This window comes from Tetranychus urticae, chromosome 2, assembly GCF_039701765.1.
Source record: "Tetranychus urticae isolate SD_2017Ah chromosome 2, NJAU_TeUrti_SD_1.0, whole genome shotgun sequence".
Taxonomy (NCBI): Eukaryota; Metazoa; Arthropoda; class Arachnida; order Trombidiformes; family Tetranychidae; genus Tetranychus; species Tetranychus urticae.
In genome coordinates, this window is record NC_142959.1 from 4,158,941 (window position 1) to 4,178,449 (window position 19,509).

The 19,509-nt window shown below is 30.7% G+C and overlaps 1 protein-coding gene across 1 annotated transcript in view; it reads left to right on the forward strand.

Moving 5' to 3' along the window:
- Positions 1-19,509, forward strand: part of LOC107363724 (protein turtle-like) — a 50,463-nt gene that overhangs the window by 8,554 nt on the left and 22,400 nt on the right. The window lies entirely within an intron of this gene.

The window sequence follows — 19,509 nt, forward strand, 5'->3', positions numbered from 1 at the left end:
TAGATATGAATTGAATAATTTAAAAATTCATCAATAACCAAACGATTTGCGAAATAAAAGGCAAAAAGAAATTAAACTTTGACTGCTCAATGGAATGGAAACTGACTGGGATTTTTCACTCCCAGTGTTGAACTTTGTTTTGATATTTTTTTCTTCTTCTTTTTACTGTTTTTTCCATTTTTTAGCCAGAATTGATATACTTTTGATTTATGCTCAATCTGATGGAACTTTTGATCAACACAAAAATGCTATCAATCTTTTATTCTAATTACAAGTTTTCATTGTTCATTTTGTTCTCATTCCTTTTTCCCATTAGTTGCTGAACCATTTTAATTTGTACTCAAAGTGTTTCGTGAAAGAAGGGAAAAGAAAAGGAAAAACCCTTTCTGTACTTTCTGTTAAGCGGTTTAATTGAGATTTATTGTGTGTATATTTGACCTAATTAAATTAATTATCATCTCAAAGGGCTTTATAATTGACTTGTGAATAAAGTGAACGTTGAAAGATTATACTTTTTTTTCCTCCATTGAACTTCACTTGCTGTTAAATGTTGCAAAAATTAACGTTCTTAGTGAAAACATTATCATCAACATTTCCATGTAATACATTGAATCGGAATCAATGTTCATCTATTCAATTAAGATGTTTTCACTCCAAGCTACTATCTCTTACCAGTCATCATCCAATTGTTATATTTTCTCAATTTAATTAATCTTCTTTTCTGTTTTCATCCTGACTTTTATCACTTTGATTTTCTCATTTATTCACTCATGTTTATCTTCTTCTTTTTTAATGCATCTCAATATGTCACTTTATTATTCAACACAAATCATTTTTGACTCTTTCCTGACAACCTAATTCCTGGCACTTTCAACCTATCAACAAGTTTGCACAATTCAATTTCAAGTTAGAAAAAATTTTCTCAAAAAATTCTTTTCCAACAAAATTTTTCTTTTATAAAAATGTTTCATAACTCATAATTAAACCCATTCAATCGAGTTATCAAGTTGATGATTTAGTCGGACTCAGAATCTGATTTTGCAAAACTTGTCCAAAGAAAATCTTTGTAAGATTTCGAACTCAAAACTTTAGATTTTTAATAATTTTTTCACCTCGAATTTGGAATTTCGAATGAAAATTTTGTTTTTTCTTCGAAGTTTGGTGATGTTTTCATTTCTCTTCTGAAGTTTACTCTTAGCGTGATTACTTGATACAGTAATTACAATGCTTTTCCTTCATCTTTAGTCAACCTCATTACCATTTGGCAAGTTGATGAACAAATAATCAGTTTATCTTTTGTGATCTTTGCAAATGAGATTATCGTTTGTCCACTTTTGTACCAAATTGACCCTAACCAATTCAATTAAACCAACTAAACTAATGAGCATTTAGTTCATTTTCGCTATTCAACTTTGCTTCTTTCCCTTCATTACTTACGCTGAGAAGAAAAAAAAGCATAAATTCATTTACCCTGAAACCAATTAATCTAATTGCAGTTGTTACGAAAAAAAACTAGTCGATCATCAAGTTGAACAATTGTTAAATTGATCAATGACTCTCAATGATTTATTGTGTTTAAATGCAAATGAAACTGGAATCATTTCAATTTACAATTTGTTTGAACAACAACCTAATCAAGAACAATTAGCAATTGCAAACAAATTAACTTTGCAGCAAACAACTCGATTCGATTCAGTTTCCTCTTCCATCATAAAGTTGAATCTTCATTTTTTAATTTCACTTTAAGATGAAAAATTTTTTCCTTTACTTTCCATTTCTCATGAAACATCAAAATTTCAAATTAACATGCGATTAAATCTAAATCTTTTTATACTTTCTCTTCTCTCAAATTTTTCTTTTTCGTGTTTCTTTGGAAACAAAATTGATCAGTCATTATGATCCATCCATGATAGAATTGTATATCTTTTAAGCCTGTCATTCCAATAATGTTACTTGGAACTTCCATTTCTTTCGATTTTTCAATCTCATCCTCCCATTAAATCAGCAACAGAGTTTTACCTTTTTGTTTTTGATTCGTTTCCATTATTCTTCCTCAATCAAATTTACTAAAGCTCAAAAATAATGGCTAAATGGAAGGAAACAGAAATTCCTTTCACACTGAATCATGGCATTGATTCAATCAATTATCACGCAATCAGGTCGCAAGTTTTGCTAAATGAAAGTGTTGAAATTGATCTAAACTGTGAAAACACTTTTTCTCACATCACGCCAACATGAACCTTATCTGAATCAATTTCAACATTTGGCTGTAAAAGAATCATTTTTACGTTCAAACTTGAACATTGACAGTTTGACATTCGACTCTTTTCGATATGAACAGATTAATTAACTAAGACAGATTGAATTGACAAGGGAATCTTTGTAATTAAGAAAATATTGCAACTGTTAATAACTTGGAGAGTAAAATGCTGAATGATGAAAATGCATTTTCTATTCAAAATCTTTTGCTAATTTCGATCGATAGACATTTGTACATTATCAACTAAGAATTCAGTTTTTTTCGCAATTCTTTTTCCATCCCGATGGTCATGAATTTGAGTCTTTCAATGAGTTTTATTTCCAAATCAGGGAATCGTAACAAGTTGACATTAACGTTACTTTTTTATGCCAAAGACAAGATAATGTGATTGAAAGAAATTTTGTTTCGGTCAAATTTTAGAATTTTGTACTTTTCTCTTCAGGTAAAAAGAGGCTTTACAAGTGGCAGGCTTGTTCAACATGTAACCTATGGTTTCCAGCTGATTGACTTTACCTTCGTCTCTTTGTGTCAGCCTGTTCAACCCTTTTGCACTCTTTGAGTAAAGGTGTTTACTGAAATGAAATGATTAGTTGCTCAGTGAAGCTTGTTGAATTGATTTCAATTTGACATCCTAAATGCTTTTCAATGTGCAGAATATTTATTTGGCAAACAGTTTTCGCCCAACTCCACCCATTGGTGCAATGGAATGACAGAAATAAAAGTTATTCAAATTTCATGTTTTCTCATGATTATGCCAGCATGGAAAGAGAAAAGTCAAAGAAAAAAGCAAATTAAATTGACATTTCTTTTGGTCAATTATACCATAAAGTTGATGCCAAACGAGAATCCATCAAACTGAAAATCACCTTCAACCAATCAGTTTTCAATCAAATGTTTTAATCCAACTTTTGAAACTTGAAACTTCTTTCAGTTGAATCTTCACTGATGTCGCAGCCTTGTTGTTTCTCAGCAGTAATCTCTAGTGGAATATCATACACGTACTCGTTCATCTTTAATCGTCTTGAAGAATTTCGAATTCTCGAACTTATTTAGTTAGAAATGGATTCCGATTCCAGTGCGTTAGCCACCGGTGTTTTTGTTACATTTGGACCAGTTAATGATTGAATTACTGTCAATCTTGCTGAGAAGATAATTTCTTTACCTTAACCTTTTGAACTTATTTTATTTGAGTGAAACGAAACTCAGGTCGAATGATAATTTCAGATCTGTTAACGATGTCTTAAGATTCGCTGAAAAAGGTTATCAAACTCGCAATCATTTTGACATTGTTTCTCAATGTTATAACAATGCACTCGATGAGGTTACAATTTTAGTTCTTCTTTCCTCGTCTTGTTACATTCTTACATCACTTGAACCACGAATTTCATCAAATGACATTAAAGGTCAATTGCAGTGAACAAATTCATGGACCTATAAGTTTCTATTGAATTACTTGGCCAGTCATTGGAATAATCAAAATTGTTTTTGCAAACTTTATCAATGAGGCAAAAATATAGAATGAAAATCGATATGGAATTCAGATCAAGTTCCATTTTGGACTAGACAAGGAAAAATATTAAGTACAATCAATAACCACTTCCAACAGCCAATACTTGAACAAGTCGAGTTTTCCTTTTAAATATGAGTTGAATATCCAATGAGAAGTTTCCAGTTTGTAATCGGATAGAACTAAATGAGAAGAAGAGAAAAAGTTTTCACCAAAAATTAATCTTATTTCTGTTCGACTTTTCAAGTTTACAGTTTGATTCCAAAGTAAATTCAACTCTTGAAACTTTTCATGTTTAGCTAATGACTCAATTCAATTTCATTAGCATTTGCCTTTTCAATCATTTATTTGTTTTTTCACTCTTTACCTTTTTTTCCTCTCAACAAATTGCAAACGGAATAGTTTTACATGATAATGTAATGGAAATAATGACAGGAACAAATGATGAGCCAAATGATGAACTCATCGAATCATGATAATGTTGGTAATGATGAAAAGAAAGGGAACAACGTATGTTGCTCAAGTTCATGTCGATTAACATTCAGATCAACTATCATTACATCAAACTTTGCATGTAAACGAAGTAAAAGAGTGAAAAATTTTCGTCACCAGTTAATCACTTTGGTCAATCATTGATCCATTATCATCTCATTAATTCATCTTTATCATGAACATGATCGTCGGTTAATCAGAATGCTAGTTGACACTAACATTGAACCATTGAACTTGATTAACTTTCATAATGAAACAAAGTTTTACTTTTTGTTTAACCAGAAAGATTGAACCAACAAACTTCAATCATTTTTGAAAATAAATGTAAAAGATTTGAAAGATTAATATAAATGTTAGACAAAAATTGGTGAAGCTTTATCATGTCTTGTTATTGACAATTTATAATAAGATGTTATATAATGTTCATTTTTTATTGCCTTTTCAATGTTTTTCTTTTGCTTCTTTTATTTCTTCTTGTTTATGCTGCAGCAAATAATGGTAACTAAATTTGATCAATGATACTTAAGAAAATTAAATGCTTGTTAATCTTCATTTTGATCAGCTTCATGTTCAACTGGAAGGAAGAAGCAAATAGAAGAAATGAGATAATCTTTTCTTGTTTAGTTTTTCGGGTGAAAAACGAGTCATCAATGGTCAATAATGTTTACCACAAGAAAAAGATATTTGTGTGGTTTCAAATGGGATTCATTCTATGCTTCATCTTGAACAGTTTTAAACCGTTCCTTTTTGTTTTCCTGTAAATCCTTTAACATAAATGACAATTTCGTGAGTAAAAACTGTTTTTTTATTTCAACCTTTTTGAAACAAATTTTTTCCTTTTCCTGCTGCTTTCTTCGACATTTTTTCGAGTGTAATTTCGGCTATCAAAAGCTATTTAGTGTCAGTTATCTATCTTGTCAAATATATTCAACGATATTTGACGATATATGCTTATATGCTTTCAATGCAAATACGGTCCATGAAGGTGGACCAAAAATTCGATATATTTTGGTTTTTTAAGTTTATCACACCTTTGTTTCCTTTAAAATCTGGCATCAAAAATTGCGAATAAATTCTGAGAAATGAGAAGATATATGATTCGGGAATTTCATTCCCTTAATTAGTCATCATGTAAACTTCTGCTTCAATGTCAAGATGAGACTAACCTCTCTAGTTAGTCAATATACTGTAAATTGAATTTCTTTCAATATTTTATTGGACAATAGACAACTGGGCCAAAAGATCTATATAATATATTGCACAAATATGTTCGTAAAATAATTTATTTTTTTAAACTTATCAATGTATTAACATTTCTAGATTAGTTGTTCTTTCAAGGGCTTTTTGTTGTTGGTTTTTTTGTTCCTTTGTTGGCTCCGTTCAATTGGCGCTGTGCTAGTATAGGACAAAGATCATCAGGAAAATCCTCATTCTCGCATTCGGCGTACCTAAACCTAACACGGTCCGCATCAGGGCTGATTGTTGGAAATGGTTGTGACACGACAAAACCGAAGCAGGCGATGAATAATAGAGCTGAAAGAATGGTTAATTTCATTTTGACTAGTTATTTAATGAAGTAAAGTTGCTGTAGTCTCACGAAACAAAACCAGTTCAAACTATTGTTAGAAGGTGAAGATGACTTGAGTGTTGAGAGGTTACTTTTCCAATGAAATTTTGATATAAAAAGTTTTTGTTTTATACTAGTTACCAGTTATAATATACCCGAGTTATTCAGCTGAATTCAACAAACAGTGTTTGCGTCGTATTTGCTGAGTCAATAAACACGCATAAATTTTATTCATTTTAACTCGACTTTATTTGTTTTTCTACAACTAGTTACACTTTGTTGAATAGTTTTTTTGTATCACCGAGTGCATAAGCTTCTAAAATTTAACATTTAATCGAACAGAACGTTATGTATCAACTGTACAAATTATGTAACGTTGATTGTCATTACCTTCATTTTTGTGCAGCATTAGACGACTGTGTTGTATGACTAAAGAATTTGTTAAATATTCACTGAACTTGCTATTCAAAGTAACTAGACCATGTTTGACTTAGCTAAATCAAACAGCAAATGAAATAAAATGTCTAATTGTTTTTTAACTGAAACTGAAAAGACAAAAAATGCCATCCAATAGTTTGTCCTATTTATTTTCAGGTTGCTTTTTTGATCTTACAAGCGAACGGGTTTTAAATTATCAGTGATTTCAATATCTTGATCAATTTAATCTCTGTAATGCAATTGCCGCTATGAGCCGCCAGCTTGCGCAAAAAGAGTTGTTTTAGTATTGCGAATTTTCATGTGAAATTTTTAGAAATTAACTTTTATTCGATCATTATTAGCATTCTATTTAATTGAATAGCTGAAAATTCCATTTGATGCGAATCGTTCTTTTTCTTCCTTTTTCTACTTTTTACAGAAAATCGTTCTAGAATGAGAATTGAAACATTCAGAAAACAAATCATGTGTATAATGTGTTTCCCATCAGCAGTCATTTTAGATATAATTTTGATCAATTTGAATTTTTCAAGTTTCTGTTCAGTAATTTCTTCAGATTATTCAAGTCATTGCATTGGCAAAATATTTCCCATTCACCAAAAATCATAGCATTTAGTATTTAAAATTCATGGACAATCTTATTGCTGATATTTTGACCCATTCAGTGTACTTGATAATCGGTAAAAGAGCATGGCTTGAATAATGACATTATTATTTATAGCGACAAAAACTATTGCTACAGCTTGAAATGACCCAAGTCATCTTGTTACTATTCTGTCCATTGTCAAGCTATCAAACACTGGTTAAAAATGATCACGATTACATGATTATCATTCCATTTACATCATGAAACAACCATGACTTAATTAACTTTCCAACTGTACATTGAGTCTATAAAAGGCTCAAAATTAATCACTTGACCATGTTAGTCAATTATCGAGTTGGATTTGTTCCAAACTTGGCAACTATTTGAATTTTTCTTCATAAATGTTTTGCATGAAGAAGAGTTTCATTTTCAATGTTCCTAATTCTACTTGATGAGCATGTTGATCAAACATGTTTATGAATTGATGTAATGTATCGATGTTATTGACGACACCATGAAATCGAGAATAGCTTCGATAAAGAAAAATGATTACACTTTTTGTGTTCTAACAACATGTAATCGCTACTAACGTTTCATTTCCTTTTCTACATTCATCATATTCTTACCTTTAGGTTAAACAATTTAACAAATTGTCATTTGGTTGAGGTTAGAGGAAATGAACTGATCTGATCCATTTAGCATTACATGGACACATTCATGGGAAACCTTGAAATAGGTTCATCTTCAACTCTAAATGAAGTTTCGATTTCCGTCGTTGGGACAAAACTGTTCTAAAAAGAAATGTAGTTTCAAAGCGAAAAAATGCTAACACGATTAGCTCTTGAACATGGAGCCAATTAAATTTTTTATTTTGATTCGTTACGCCAATCGATGGAAACTGATACAAGCAAACATATATTGCTGCAACAAAAAAGGCTGCTTGAATGTTGCCTTAGAAACAGTTTAAAATTTGTTCTTTTTTTCTTCATTGAAAAGTAAAATCGCCTTTCAAGATTACTCACTCTATTTTTGGTTTACATCTCATTACACTCATCATCATCATTAAATAGCTAAACAGACTGAAAAGTCATCAACCATATAACAGAACCAATCATTATGCAGATTCAGGAAAAGAATAAGAAGAAAGGAAGAAAGTATTAAAACAACTTGGAAATAAACTTTTGTTGACTCTCATTATGCTTCTCTTTACCTTTTATAATTATTTCTCTTGACTCATCTCCAAGTTAAATTTCAGTCAAACTCCTAGCTCAACTCCAATCTTAACTCTCAGTCAAATTCCAGGTTAAACTCCCAGCCCGACTCCCAGCACAACTCCAATCTCCACGCGTTTCTCAACTCACAGTAAATCCCCAGCCAAACTCCCAGTCAACTCCCAGAAAAGACTAAGAAAATTTTCTTAAATAAAAAAGTAACTTTCAATTGAATTTTTTCAAGACTCTAGAGATGAAATCTCCATGATTGCACTAGCTAGGGGTATGCAGCTATTTACCGATCTCGATATAAAATCATATTACACAACAATACAATAAAACTCGATACTACCTTCATTATCATTGGGAGTTTCATTGCATGTAAAGAAAGAAAGATTTTCTCTGGTGAACAAGAAAATGTTATGCAACGAAATTGCTAATTTATTCATCATGAACTTAATCGTTTTCGATAAATAATTTTGATGTTTTATTTTTCATACAATGTATATTGATTCAAATTTTATCAGTTTCATTACATTTTAATAACATCATTCTAATCATCAATCTCACTAATAAGTTAATCAAACTTGTGTTGTTATCACAAAGAGGAAGAAAAAAACGTCTCAATAATTTCTCATAATGCATGCAAAGTGCACCATGAATAGATTTTTCCACTGTTTCTCCACTGATGAGAATTTATCGTTTACTTTCATCATCATCATCATTATTATTCAAACATATCCATTAATGTTTCATGATTGTAAGTTAAAGATTTTTTTTCTTCTTGTGCCTGTCTATTAATGATAATTACAATATTTTGTTTCTCGATAATGATGATGATGAGACAATAAAACTGTTGGTAATCATATCTAAACAATTTACCATTAATTTTTGAAAAATTATCACTCAACATTCATTAAAGTGAACATAAAACAGTTGAACAAATTGAGCAACAGAAAAAAATATCAACTTGTTCCAAGATGTTTATCGTTCATTATTCAATCATTTTTAACATTCTGTTCAACTCGGAATAATGGCGACAATAAAAGTTTCATTCAACATTCAAGGTTCCATTTTAACGATGGAAACATTTCAGACTGTTAATCTTTTAATATTTCTGATCGTCCATCCATTAATATTCAAAGTATTAACTTGCAAAGAATTTTCGAGTTTTGAATATTCAGAAGTTTCTCGAGTTTCTTTTGCTTCATCTACTGTGAAATGCCTTTTCCTTTAAACTTCACAAAACGTTAACAACTGCTTATCGAATTTGAAGAAACTGAAAATGATTGGAATTTACGTGGGTTCACTTCAATCTTGATAAACTTTTGGTGTTGATCACTGAACTGTTGAACTGAATAGTCCAAAGTCGTTTTTCCATTCTCAATTATTTGTACTTTTTTCAGAACTTTTTTTGTGTCTCTTTTTTTTATGAATTAAAACAGAGAACTGACTGAGAATGAAATGCATTTCCATCAAACCAAAAAATCCTTTATCATTCACTGCAAAGAGATGATTCTGATGGTAATGAGGAGAGTGAAAAAGAGAGGAACTCGAAGAGAATGAAATGAAAACAAAAGTCGAAATCTAATTGTGAACATTTTTTGTCCCATTCTAACTTTGCCTGCATTTTATTGTTGAAATTGTCATGATTTTGCCTTTTCCCTCTGCAAATGCTGACTGTTCTTGGGAGTGAAATAATGAAAAAGTATAGAATACAATGAAAAGAGTAAAAAATATTTTCATATCAAAGTTTCCTTTGCATCTGATTTTCTCTATAAATCATTTCTTCAACTTCTCTTTTTATTAGAGTTGGGTTCATTTCGTCTCACAAATAGAGAAAAAAAGATTCTTTCAAAATTATTTTATAGAAAAGAAAAGTCACTTTACAACTTAATTTAAAGCATCGAGTTTGAAAATAACATAAATTTCGATTTTTGATAAGCCTAGCGACTGGAATTGCTTTTCATTCTCATTTCGAAATAGCATTTCTCTCAAAGAATCTGCAAATTCATTTGCCAACAAGAAAAGTCAACCTTTTATTCAACTGCAAAGATCTAAAAATCTTCAGAAATTTCATTTTTTTCACAATTTTATTCTAGCTGTCAATAATTTTTGTCAAGTTTTCGTTACATAATATTTCGACTGAAATCGAGTCCAGAACTTGAATTTTTATGCAAATACTTTTAAACAACTTTCTTTGTCTTTTCATGATTAGATTTGACTGTAAATGATCAATTTCAGATTCGTTTCTTCGAGCTTTCGAACCGCAAAACTTTAGAACAATTAGGTTGAGTTACCAAATTTACTTTGTTAACTTTGCTTTTTATGATCTCATGAAAGAAAATCTAAAGACGAAGAAAACTCGATAAGAAGTGAAATCCATCAAAACTTTTTTCGCCCCAAAAGGAACCATTTTTTATTGGCCAAATGATTCAATATCAGATTTTTGTTCTTGTTGCCATTTCAAGCATTAAGAGGACGGCAATATTGTGCTTATTTTATTGTTTAGTCCTCAGAGAAAATGGCTGAGCAGAAAAAAGGCTAAAAAACAAACAAAAATATTGTTGATAAAATGAGCAATCAAATGAATAGATTCATTTAATGCTCTTTGACCATATTGACTGGCATCAAAACTCTGTATAGCTTGTCATTTTCATTGTAAATAGCTGTGAAAAAAAGAAACATCAAAATGATGATAATGATGATGATGGATGTAATACAAAGAAAGTAAACTTTTTTTCTCGTTGACAGAGAAGAAAAAAAATTCCATTGATACTTGGAATGGAAATGATACAATAATGAATAAGATGGGTAAACAGAACAATTGCCAAATGACCGGAAGCTCATGATTCAACAATTCTGTGTGACTCTGTAAATGAATAAACGATAACCATGATGAGGGTAATTCGTGTTTCTCTGGTTCACATGCAATTGGATAACAGCAATTTAAATTGTACTTGTTTTTGCTACACGATTATTGTCGTTATTTTCAGTGTGAAAATTACTGTTTCATGATGCCTATTACTGTTTCAACATGAGATTTCTCTTCTTTCTCTTTTTCTCTTCTCATTTCAAACTGTTAACCTTTTCTTTTTTTCTCCTTCTTCTTCTTCTGCGTTTTCCTTCTTCCATGCACATGTAATGCAACTTGTATTATTTTCTACTTTTACAGTTTATCTCTTTTCCATCATTTGTAATTTTATCCTCAATTCCAACTTGTTTTCATGCTCATTGAGTTTACATTATTTACGTTTTGCCGTTTTCCTACCCTTTCCAATGTTAACCCATTATCACTTTCATATCAACTTTATTCAATTGATTGAATGAATAAAATATCAACAAATCTCTAATACTTTACCATAAGGTTTGCTTATGTTCAAACACATTCAATCAAATTCAATTGGCTGCAACTTTATACTCTTATGAGTGACAAATTTTGTTTCATTTTGCTTCGTGAAAAGAGAAACTTGAATAATCTAAGTTTTCCCTGAATATTTTAAGCATCTTCAAATCCTTTGGAAAACAAAATTTTCCTCTTTTCGCGATTTCCAAATATTCTCAAAACTCATTTCTCTAGATTTTTAGCTCGAATCAGATTCGAATGAAAAATGTGTAAAAAATGGAACAGATTTTTCGATTCAACTTTTTCTAATAGAAGGCGAATATTTGGAAATTTCCTAAAATTCGTTAATCACAAAGCTCATAAGAAGTGAACTTTATGATACTTTATTGGAAGCTTTTCTTTATGAGAATTTTTTCATGTTGGCCATTTTATGAGATTTTATTGTCAAATTTATTGACCAAATAATTATTGCTGTTGAAACAAAAGGGTGTTGAACCATAATCAATGGATTGTTTCCTAAGTGTTGCTTGAATTTTCAAAGGTGATAAACTTTTATTTGGGTGGAAACAAAAGCAGCATTGATGGAGAGTAAAAATTTATTAACAGAAAGCACATAACGAACAACGAGAAAAGTGAAAAAAAAGTAAATCCAAACTTGGAGCTTCTCAAGTTGCTTTTGTGAAACTTTACACTCGGCTTGCTTCAAAGTATCCAAACTATTGAAAAAAGGTTGAAAGAGAAGGAGGAAAAAATCGAAAGGAAAAAGTGGTTTAAAAAAGCGAATGGAAACAAAAAAAAGTTATGAGTTTACCGTAAAACTTAAGACACTAAGACACTTTATTGAGTGAAAACCTTGGCCAGTTTATTTTACTCTTGACTCACCAACACTTGAACCGTAACTCTTACAACTCTTTGTGGTTGATTTAAATTCAAACCCAGTATCTGGTTTTACCTGATCCTTTTGAGATTTCAGTTTTTCTTTTACTTCTTCTTCTTCTTCTTTTCCCACTTGGACTGTTTTCCTTTTACAACTCACAATGGCTCATGTTAATGATCATCTTTATTTGTTGAAAAGTAGCATGAAATGTCAAGAGACCAGCATGATATCATGAAGGATAAAAGTGTTTCAACGGTGAATCGAGTGAGAAAAGTGAGTGACCAAAAGTCTTGAAAAAGTTGAGAAAATCTTTCAAACCAGAATTGGTAATGTTATAAGTTTTACTTTATCCAATTTTACTACTTTTACCATGAATATTATCACACTAGACTTTTTTGAATCGAAAATCAGGGAGAAAAAGAAAACTTTATTCTTTCGCTTCATAAAATTCTTTTACCCATTAACATGTTCACATTTCTGACAAAATATCAACTCTGTTATTGGGCAAGAAAAAAGTAAATGTAAAAAGAAAAGGTAATTCTGAATTACATTGTGAAACAAAGTTGAATTGTTGATCAAGGAAGCAAAGAGATTTTCCTTGAAACTGGTAAACATATAGCTTAATGTAACTCATGTTGTTTCACTGAAACGAGAGCGAAAACATGGTAAAAGAGATTCTTGTTAAACCATCAACATTTCCTTTCTGTATTTTTCCCTTTAATAACCTCATTTAAATTCAATACAAGCTTGCAATAACTAATTACAATAATAACCAGTGACCGTACATTTGCTAACAAGAATTTAGTTAATCCATTTTAGTTCAACTCTTCAACAGTGTTGTGCATTTTTTAGCTCAACACTTGATTCTTTTGTAATAGGTCATGATGCGATTCGATGTTCAATATCGTTAATGCATGCTTAACCATTCTCATTGTATGAGCTTTGTTAGCCTCAAAATTCAATATCGAGATTGAACAAAAGCAATAACCAAATTTCGTTATCTGTTTTTCCCATTAAATGTACTTTGTTTGATTTGTTATCACCAATGGTGTAATCATCATTGAATTCCAATCCATGGATAGAGCTTTCTCCATGTTATCGTCTTTATTAACACTTGGTTTGGGAGAGTGATATTGGTAAAGGATCAAAGTGTTGATCAGCTTGGACGTAGAAATGAAATTCAAGGATTGACAAAAGAAGTGACTCATATTTTTCGTCAATAAACTACACAATGGAATGCTGTATAAAGAGTTGACTCTTGGAAAGCAATTTCATTGTCATGCTGGATAGTATTAATAAAAGTAGTAAAAGCTTGCAGTGATGAAACTGAAAATAGAGAGAAAAGCTGGGCAGGAAAAAATGGAAACTTTAAGCGCTCAGTTTGCAGTAGCAAGGAATGACAGCTAATAATTCTGAGGAAAACAATGGATAAGACTAAAGAAAAGTTTAGAGTTCAGTTTAGGGTGAAGATTTGATAAGACATGAGAAATGAAATTGAGTTTGAATCCAAATAATGGTTAAACTGGGAGTTTAACTGGGAGTTGGACTGGAAGTGCTTCTCAAGATAATCTCGTCAAGTTGAGTGACAAAAATGAAAATAGGAAAATGGCTATTTTCAAATTCTGAAGACAAATTTCAAGATTTCTTGGGTTTCTATTGTAGCCATTGACGATCATGATAACTTATTGGTTGAAAATCTGAAAGCAAATGAATAGATTAATAAAGATGAATGTGGAATGGCACACTTTTGTTGTCACTATAAGAACAACAAATAAAGGATAAACTGATCGAAGTGAAAGTATCTGAAAAGTGTTTGAAAGGTTTTGTAAAGTATGATGAGTTAGCCTTGAAATAAAATCTATGTTAGAGCTTGTTGTCATCTGATTAATTCATATCGAGAAAAAGAACAATATTTTTGAAAAATCTCATTTCTCTTTTTACTCAGTAAACTTCAAAGCCTTTTGTAAACTTTTCACCAGCATTGCGACTCTTTTCATCATTGATGAAATATTGAAATTCATTCATCAACTTTCAACAAACTCTACTTTCTGCCTTCATTTTTCTTAACCTTTAGTTTACGACGAAAAAATGTCCAAACAAAAATCACATTAAATCATTAAACTTTTGAACTTGAACCATCAGACAAGTTTATTCAACCTTAGACTATGGAAGAGAATGGAGAAAAAAGAAGAAATATTTTTCCAAATGAGAAAAGTGAAAATTCTATTGAGAATAGACTTGAAATATTCTGCACTCATTATTTACAAAGTTCACAATTTTCACCTCATTATCGTGGCATTCCATTATGAATACATAATTAGTTTCATCAAAATTTTTATTAAGATGGAAAAGAGGAGAAAGTTTGAAACCAAAATGATAAATGTTTACACTTTGCATTTTCACTCGATAATGTACTTGCACTGTTGGGATGAAAAAAAAGTGCAAAACTTTGGTTTTTCCTCAGCATTTTCAATTTATGAAAAGCTAACAACTTTGATCCAATCAAATTTACCATAAAATTTGTTTGATTGAAACTTGCCAAACTCAGTCTTCTATTAAAGCCATCAAAGTAATATTTATTGGATCAAGGATAATAACAGCTTAAATTATCAAGAATAAGTAATGCTAATTTGCCAATCTCAAAACTTTTTCCAAACTCTTCATCAGACTTTTATTATCAGCACTAAACACATTCTGATTAAATAATAGATTTTTGACTTATTCTTACACAATATCCATCAATGTTCAATTCGAAAAGAGAAAAATTCTCCCTTTAATAGAATCCAATAAATAACAGACTTTGAGTACAAATCTTTTCGTTTTTTCCCTTCCTTTTGCTATTCAAAATGTCGATGCAAACATGAACTTTTAACGATTTAATTGAACAAAATAAATGTTGATAAGCAGTTGAACTTATTTTAAGCTTTTATCAATTTGTTCGAGAAAAGGAAAGTCCATCAATAACTTTCAACTAAACTTGTGAGGTTGAGAGAAACGAGTTTATTTACAATTCTAATTAACTTACCAATTTGACCATTTTTGGTTATTTCTTTAATTATTCAATTCTAAGGTTGGAATGATTTTTATTTTCATTTCAAGTTTACCATTTAAAATGAATCGGTGAGTAAAAAAAAGAGTAGTTTGAGTTGATTAATGATGACAATTATACTGTTATTGTCCAATTCAGCAATTTATTTAACCTACTCAATGGTCAATTGTAATTAGAAACTAAACTCTTTCATTAACTTTTAGCTTCTTCCTTGCTTTCCGTTTAATTATGTGGTTCAACGATAATTGTTCAACATTCAGCCTAAAAATACTCATGAACAGTTATTACTCAATTACATTATCATGAGTGAAAAGCAGAGCTGAACAAAAAAAACAAGAGAAACTCGCTCATCAATTCTCATGAGAAACAGTGAAAACTATTTTAATGTTTTATAATTAAACATTGGAATTGGTTTATCAGAAGGAAAAACCAAAATCAATTATAGATTTAAACAATTGGTCCAAATCAATTAACTTTAATTGTTTCATTTCTCCACAACCAGAAGTTCTTCTGCTTCGAATCAGCTTTCAACGCAGAATTTTCACCATCGAACTTACACGGACTTACAAACAGAATTTCGAGCAAAAATTTCAATATCACGATCACTGGATAATCCATTAACTTTATTCCAAGTAGTTAGTCTTGAATTTCGCATCGTAAATGGCAAATCTCATGAGGTGCGAAGATGCTCAAGGCAAAAGCCAGAAAATCGAAAAAACATTTTTTTCTTTTCATAATTTTCGTTTTCATTTTTACTGTTCAGTTTATTAATAGCGACAATTATCGTTATTCTGTTAATGGCAACATTTCATCTTGTTTCAAGCCGAACACTCATCATGGTTAGATGAGTTTCGTTAATTATTTATCTTCACTCATCAGATTTACAGATTTACCTTGATAGGCAAACAAATGATATTGCTTTTACTAATGATAGTAATAATCGTGAAAATAAACCATTCCATATGATACCTTTGAGGATTGTTGAAAGACTTGAAAAAAAGGTGAAGAGTAAAAGGTAAAAGACAAGAATGTTGAAGATGAAAGTTGAACTGATAAATTGTTCACATTCGGATGTTTACTAAAGACATTTCATTGAAGTGTCTCTATTTTGTTTCCGTTATCATTCTCATGATATCTTGGTGAGTTAATCTTGCCTCTTTAGAAATCGTTTCATTTTCATTTTTACCATCATTTTCGTTTCTTGTACCAGCTTGGATTTTCGTCTTTACCATCATCATATTAGTCTTTTGATTCTTTATCCACACACTTTTTCGCTTCTATTATAATCATAATATATTTTGTAGTTACATTTCCTAGTTGAGACCATTACAGTTGAAGATTTACTTTCAACGACTTTGCTCTTTCATTTACTCTCCTTTTCCTGATCATCATTCCCATCATTCTTTCGAGCAACCTTTTTCTTCCTTTTCTCAACTTTTATGGAAACTTTGGGAAGCGAAAAGAGACAAAAAAAGTGTTTTCAGTTTTATTTTCACAAACTTTTCGTCAGCCTTTTTCCTTATTTTTTCAGAAAAACATTTTCTTGCCGGAAATCAGGTATTGCCACTTTCATGACATTTTTCCTCTTTGTAAGTTGATTATTTTTCAATATTAGTGCAATAAATTGCAAGACAATTTCAACCCAATTTCACCTTGAAGTTTATTCACCTGATAAAGTTTGGATAAATTTTAATCACATTAAAGTATTAGCTTGTGTCGAATCTTGTTGCCATCATCATTAATTTCCAATGGATTTCAGTTTGCTTTACCTTAATGGTATATGATGATTAATGATGAGTTTTCAATAATCAAATGGTTGACGCTTCAATCATAACAATTATATGATATTTATTAACGAAAAACACGATCAATGCTTCATGGTTCAATAGTTTCATGAGAAAACTTAGTAATTGCAAAAATCTCACTTAAACATTGGGATAATTTCAATTGAGAAACTTTAAGTTTGAGGTAAAGATATCATCAGATTGACATCGAACCAGTCTAGTTCAGTTGGAAAGCTGAGTTTAATGCATTCGTTATTGAAGTCTAGCTTATAAGAGATTGAATCAGCACTCAGTTTTCAATTTATATTCGGTAAGTGCATGGTAACTGAGCGAAACAGAAAATATGTTTCGCTGAACAATGTGCATTTCACGGAGAGCAAAGGTCAGCGTCAAGAGTGACGTTATCTTTTGGCAAGTAATCAGACTTGGAATGAAAAAATGTTGATGTTTTTTTTGGTGCAAAAAAGTGATTGATGCTCTTCGTGATCTGTAGTAAGAAAGTCTTCTTTGAGCTAACCTGAAGGGTTGAACCTCTGTGCATTAACAAAGGCCAGTTGAGCATAGTTTCATCCTTTTTTTGCTTAAGTCTTTGTTTTAGTTTATTCGGTTGAAGGTCTTGATCAAGATGAGCTGCAACATTAGTAAGTTGCTCTCTTATGCCCAGTGTTAGATGATATTGGGAGTAATTCTTGGTGTAAGGGAAGAAGTAACTAAAAAAAAGTTCTGAGATAAAACAACGGATGAAGCAGAAAAAAAGTAAGCAGTAAAAGTGATTAAGAGTCTGGTGAGACGAATGAATAGGGTTTGGTTCTGTATCATCGAAACACTTGAACATCAATCTTGACCATTAACTTGTCCAAAGTTTTCAACCTTTTTTCTCTCTTCCCAGTCATCGTTATCATTATCATCATTTTCATCATCAATGTCACCAGATTCAGCTATTTTTTGCAACCAAAACTTTTACTTTTTAACATCAACACCATCAGTGATGTGATGATGATCTTTCCTCTGTTTTTCCAAGAAAACTTTTTCTGAATCAACTTTTTCTCCCTTGGAAACTTGTTATTCTCTAGACGCACTTTCACGTTGATGCACTTTCACTTGAACAAGGTGAGAACTCAAAACTAAAAAAGAAAACAAAAAAACGTAAAAAACAAACAAAACCAGCCGATAGTAAATGGATACTTTGTAAAGGTCTGAATGAAGACCATCGATTTATTTGCTTAAAACTAAAGCAACTTCAAATACAATTTATGACTCGCGAGAATAACCAAGTTGAATGAAAATTTTGTTTTTTATCATCGATTTCATTGAAATTTTTCCATCGTCAAGAATGGAATTCCAGAGCAAAAGATGAAAAGAAAAATGAATGGATTATGTCTTTATAATCGTCCAATTCCATTTAGTGTTTTCAAGTTGAAATCGTGGATACAAATGGATCGATCGAGAAATGGATTTATAAAAACACATAAATTGATATTCGATGTCAGTTTTCCCTGTTTGCTGAGCTTTGTTTGCTATTCTTTTGGAATCAAATTGGGATTAAAAAGTTTCAAATAATGGTCTTCTTTTTTTCCCATTGTTACTTTGCTTTATTAAAATAATTATTGTTGCATCAATTTATCTGATGAATTATGAAAAGTTGAAAGTAAAGGGAACAAAATTGGATTTATCATGAGATTTGATGTTACATTGAAAAGTATTGAAAGTTTCTTTTGCAATGAAGAACAGGGAATGAAAAAAAGGCTGAATAGGATAACTTGTGAAACAAGAGCTTAATTTCAACAGAAATTATCTGTTTTATCATTATTTGCGTCAAAAGGCTCAAGAGACTGTTTTAGGTTCATGTTTCTAATCAAAGTAAACAGGAAAACTGGCAAGCAAACTATCAATGAATAATGATATAATCGAGACGTTAATAAATAGTTGTAAATGATTTGACTCTGGTAACACCATGAACGTAGGTTGAACAAGCCAGAATAAATAAATTGATAAATTGGATTTGAAATGTGTTGGAAGGCAACACATGAGAAAGAAAACAAAAGTTTCCGATTTTTCATTCATTTCTCTTGGCCAAACATCTCAAAGCTGTTGATGTTTGATGAACAGCCAAAGGTTAAAATCAATTAAACCATTTCAACGATTCAATCTCGATTCTGGAAAAAATCAGTTTCCATATTCTCTACTTGATTAAGGCCTTAAGGCAAAATGAGCGACTTAAAATGGACTAAAATGTTTTCTGTTTTTGTTGGATACTTTTGATTTCGATTCAAAAGTTTGGAATGGAAAATTTCGAAATTTTTTATATTTCCTTTTTGCTCGAAAAGTGGAATAATTTTTGCTTCTTTTTTCTCAGAGCAAAAGTTGCAATTCTGATTAAATTGAAATGAAAATG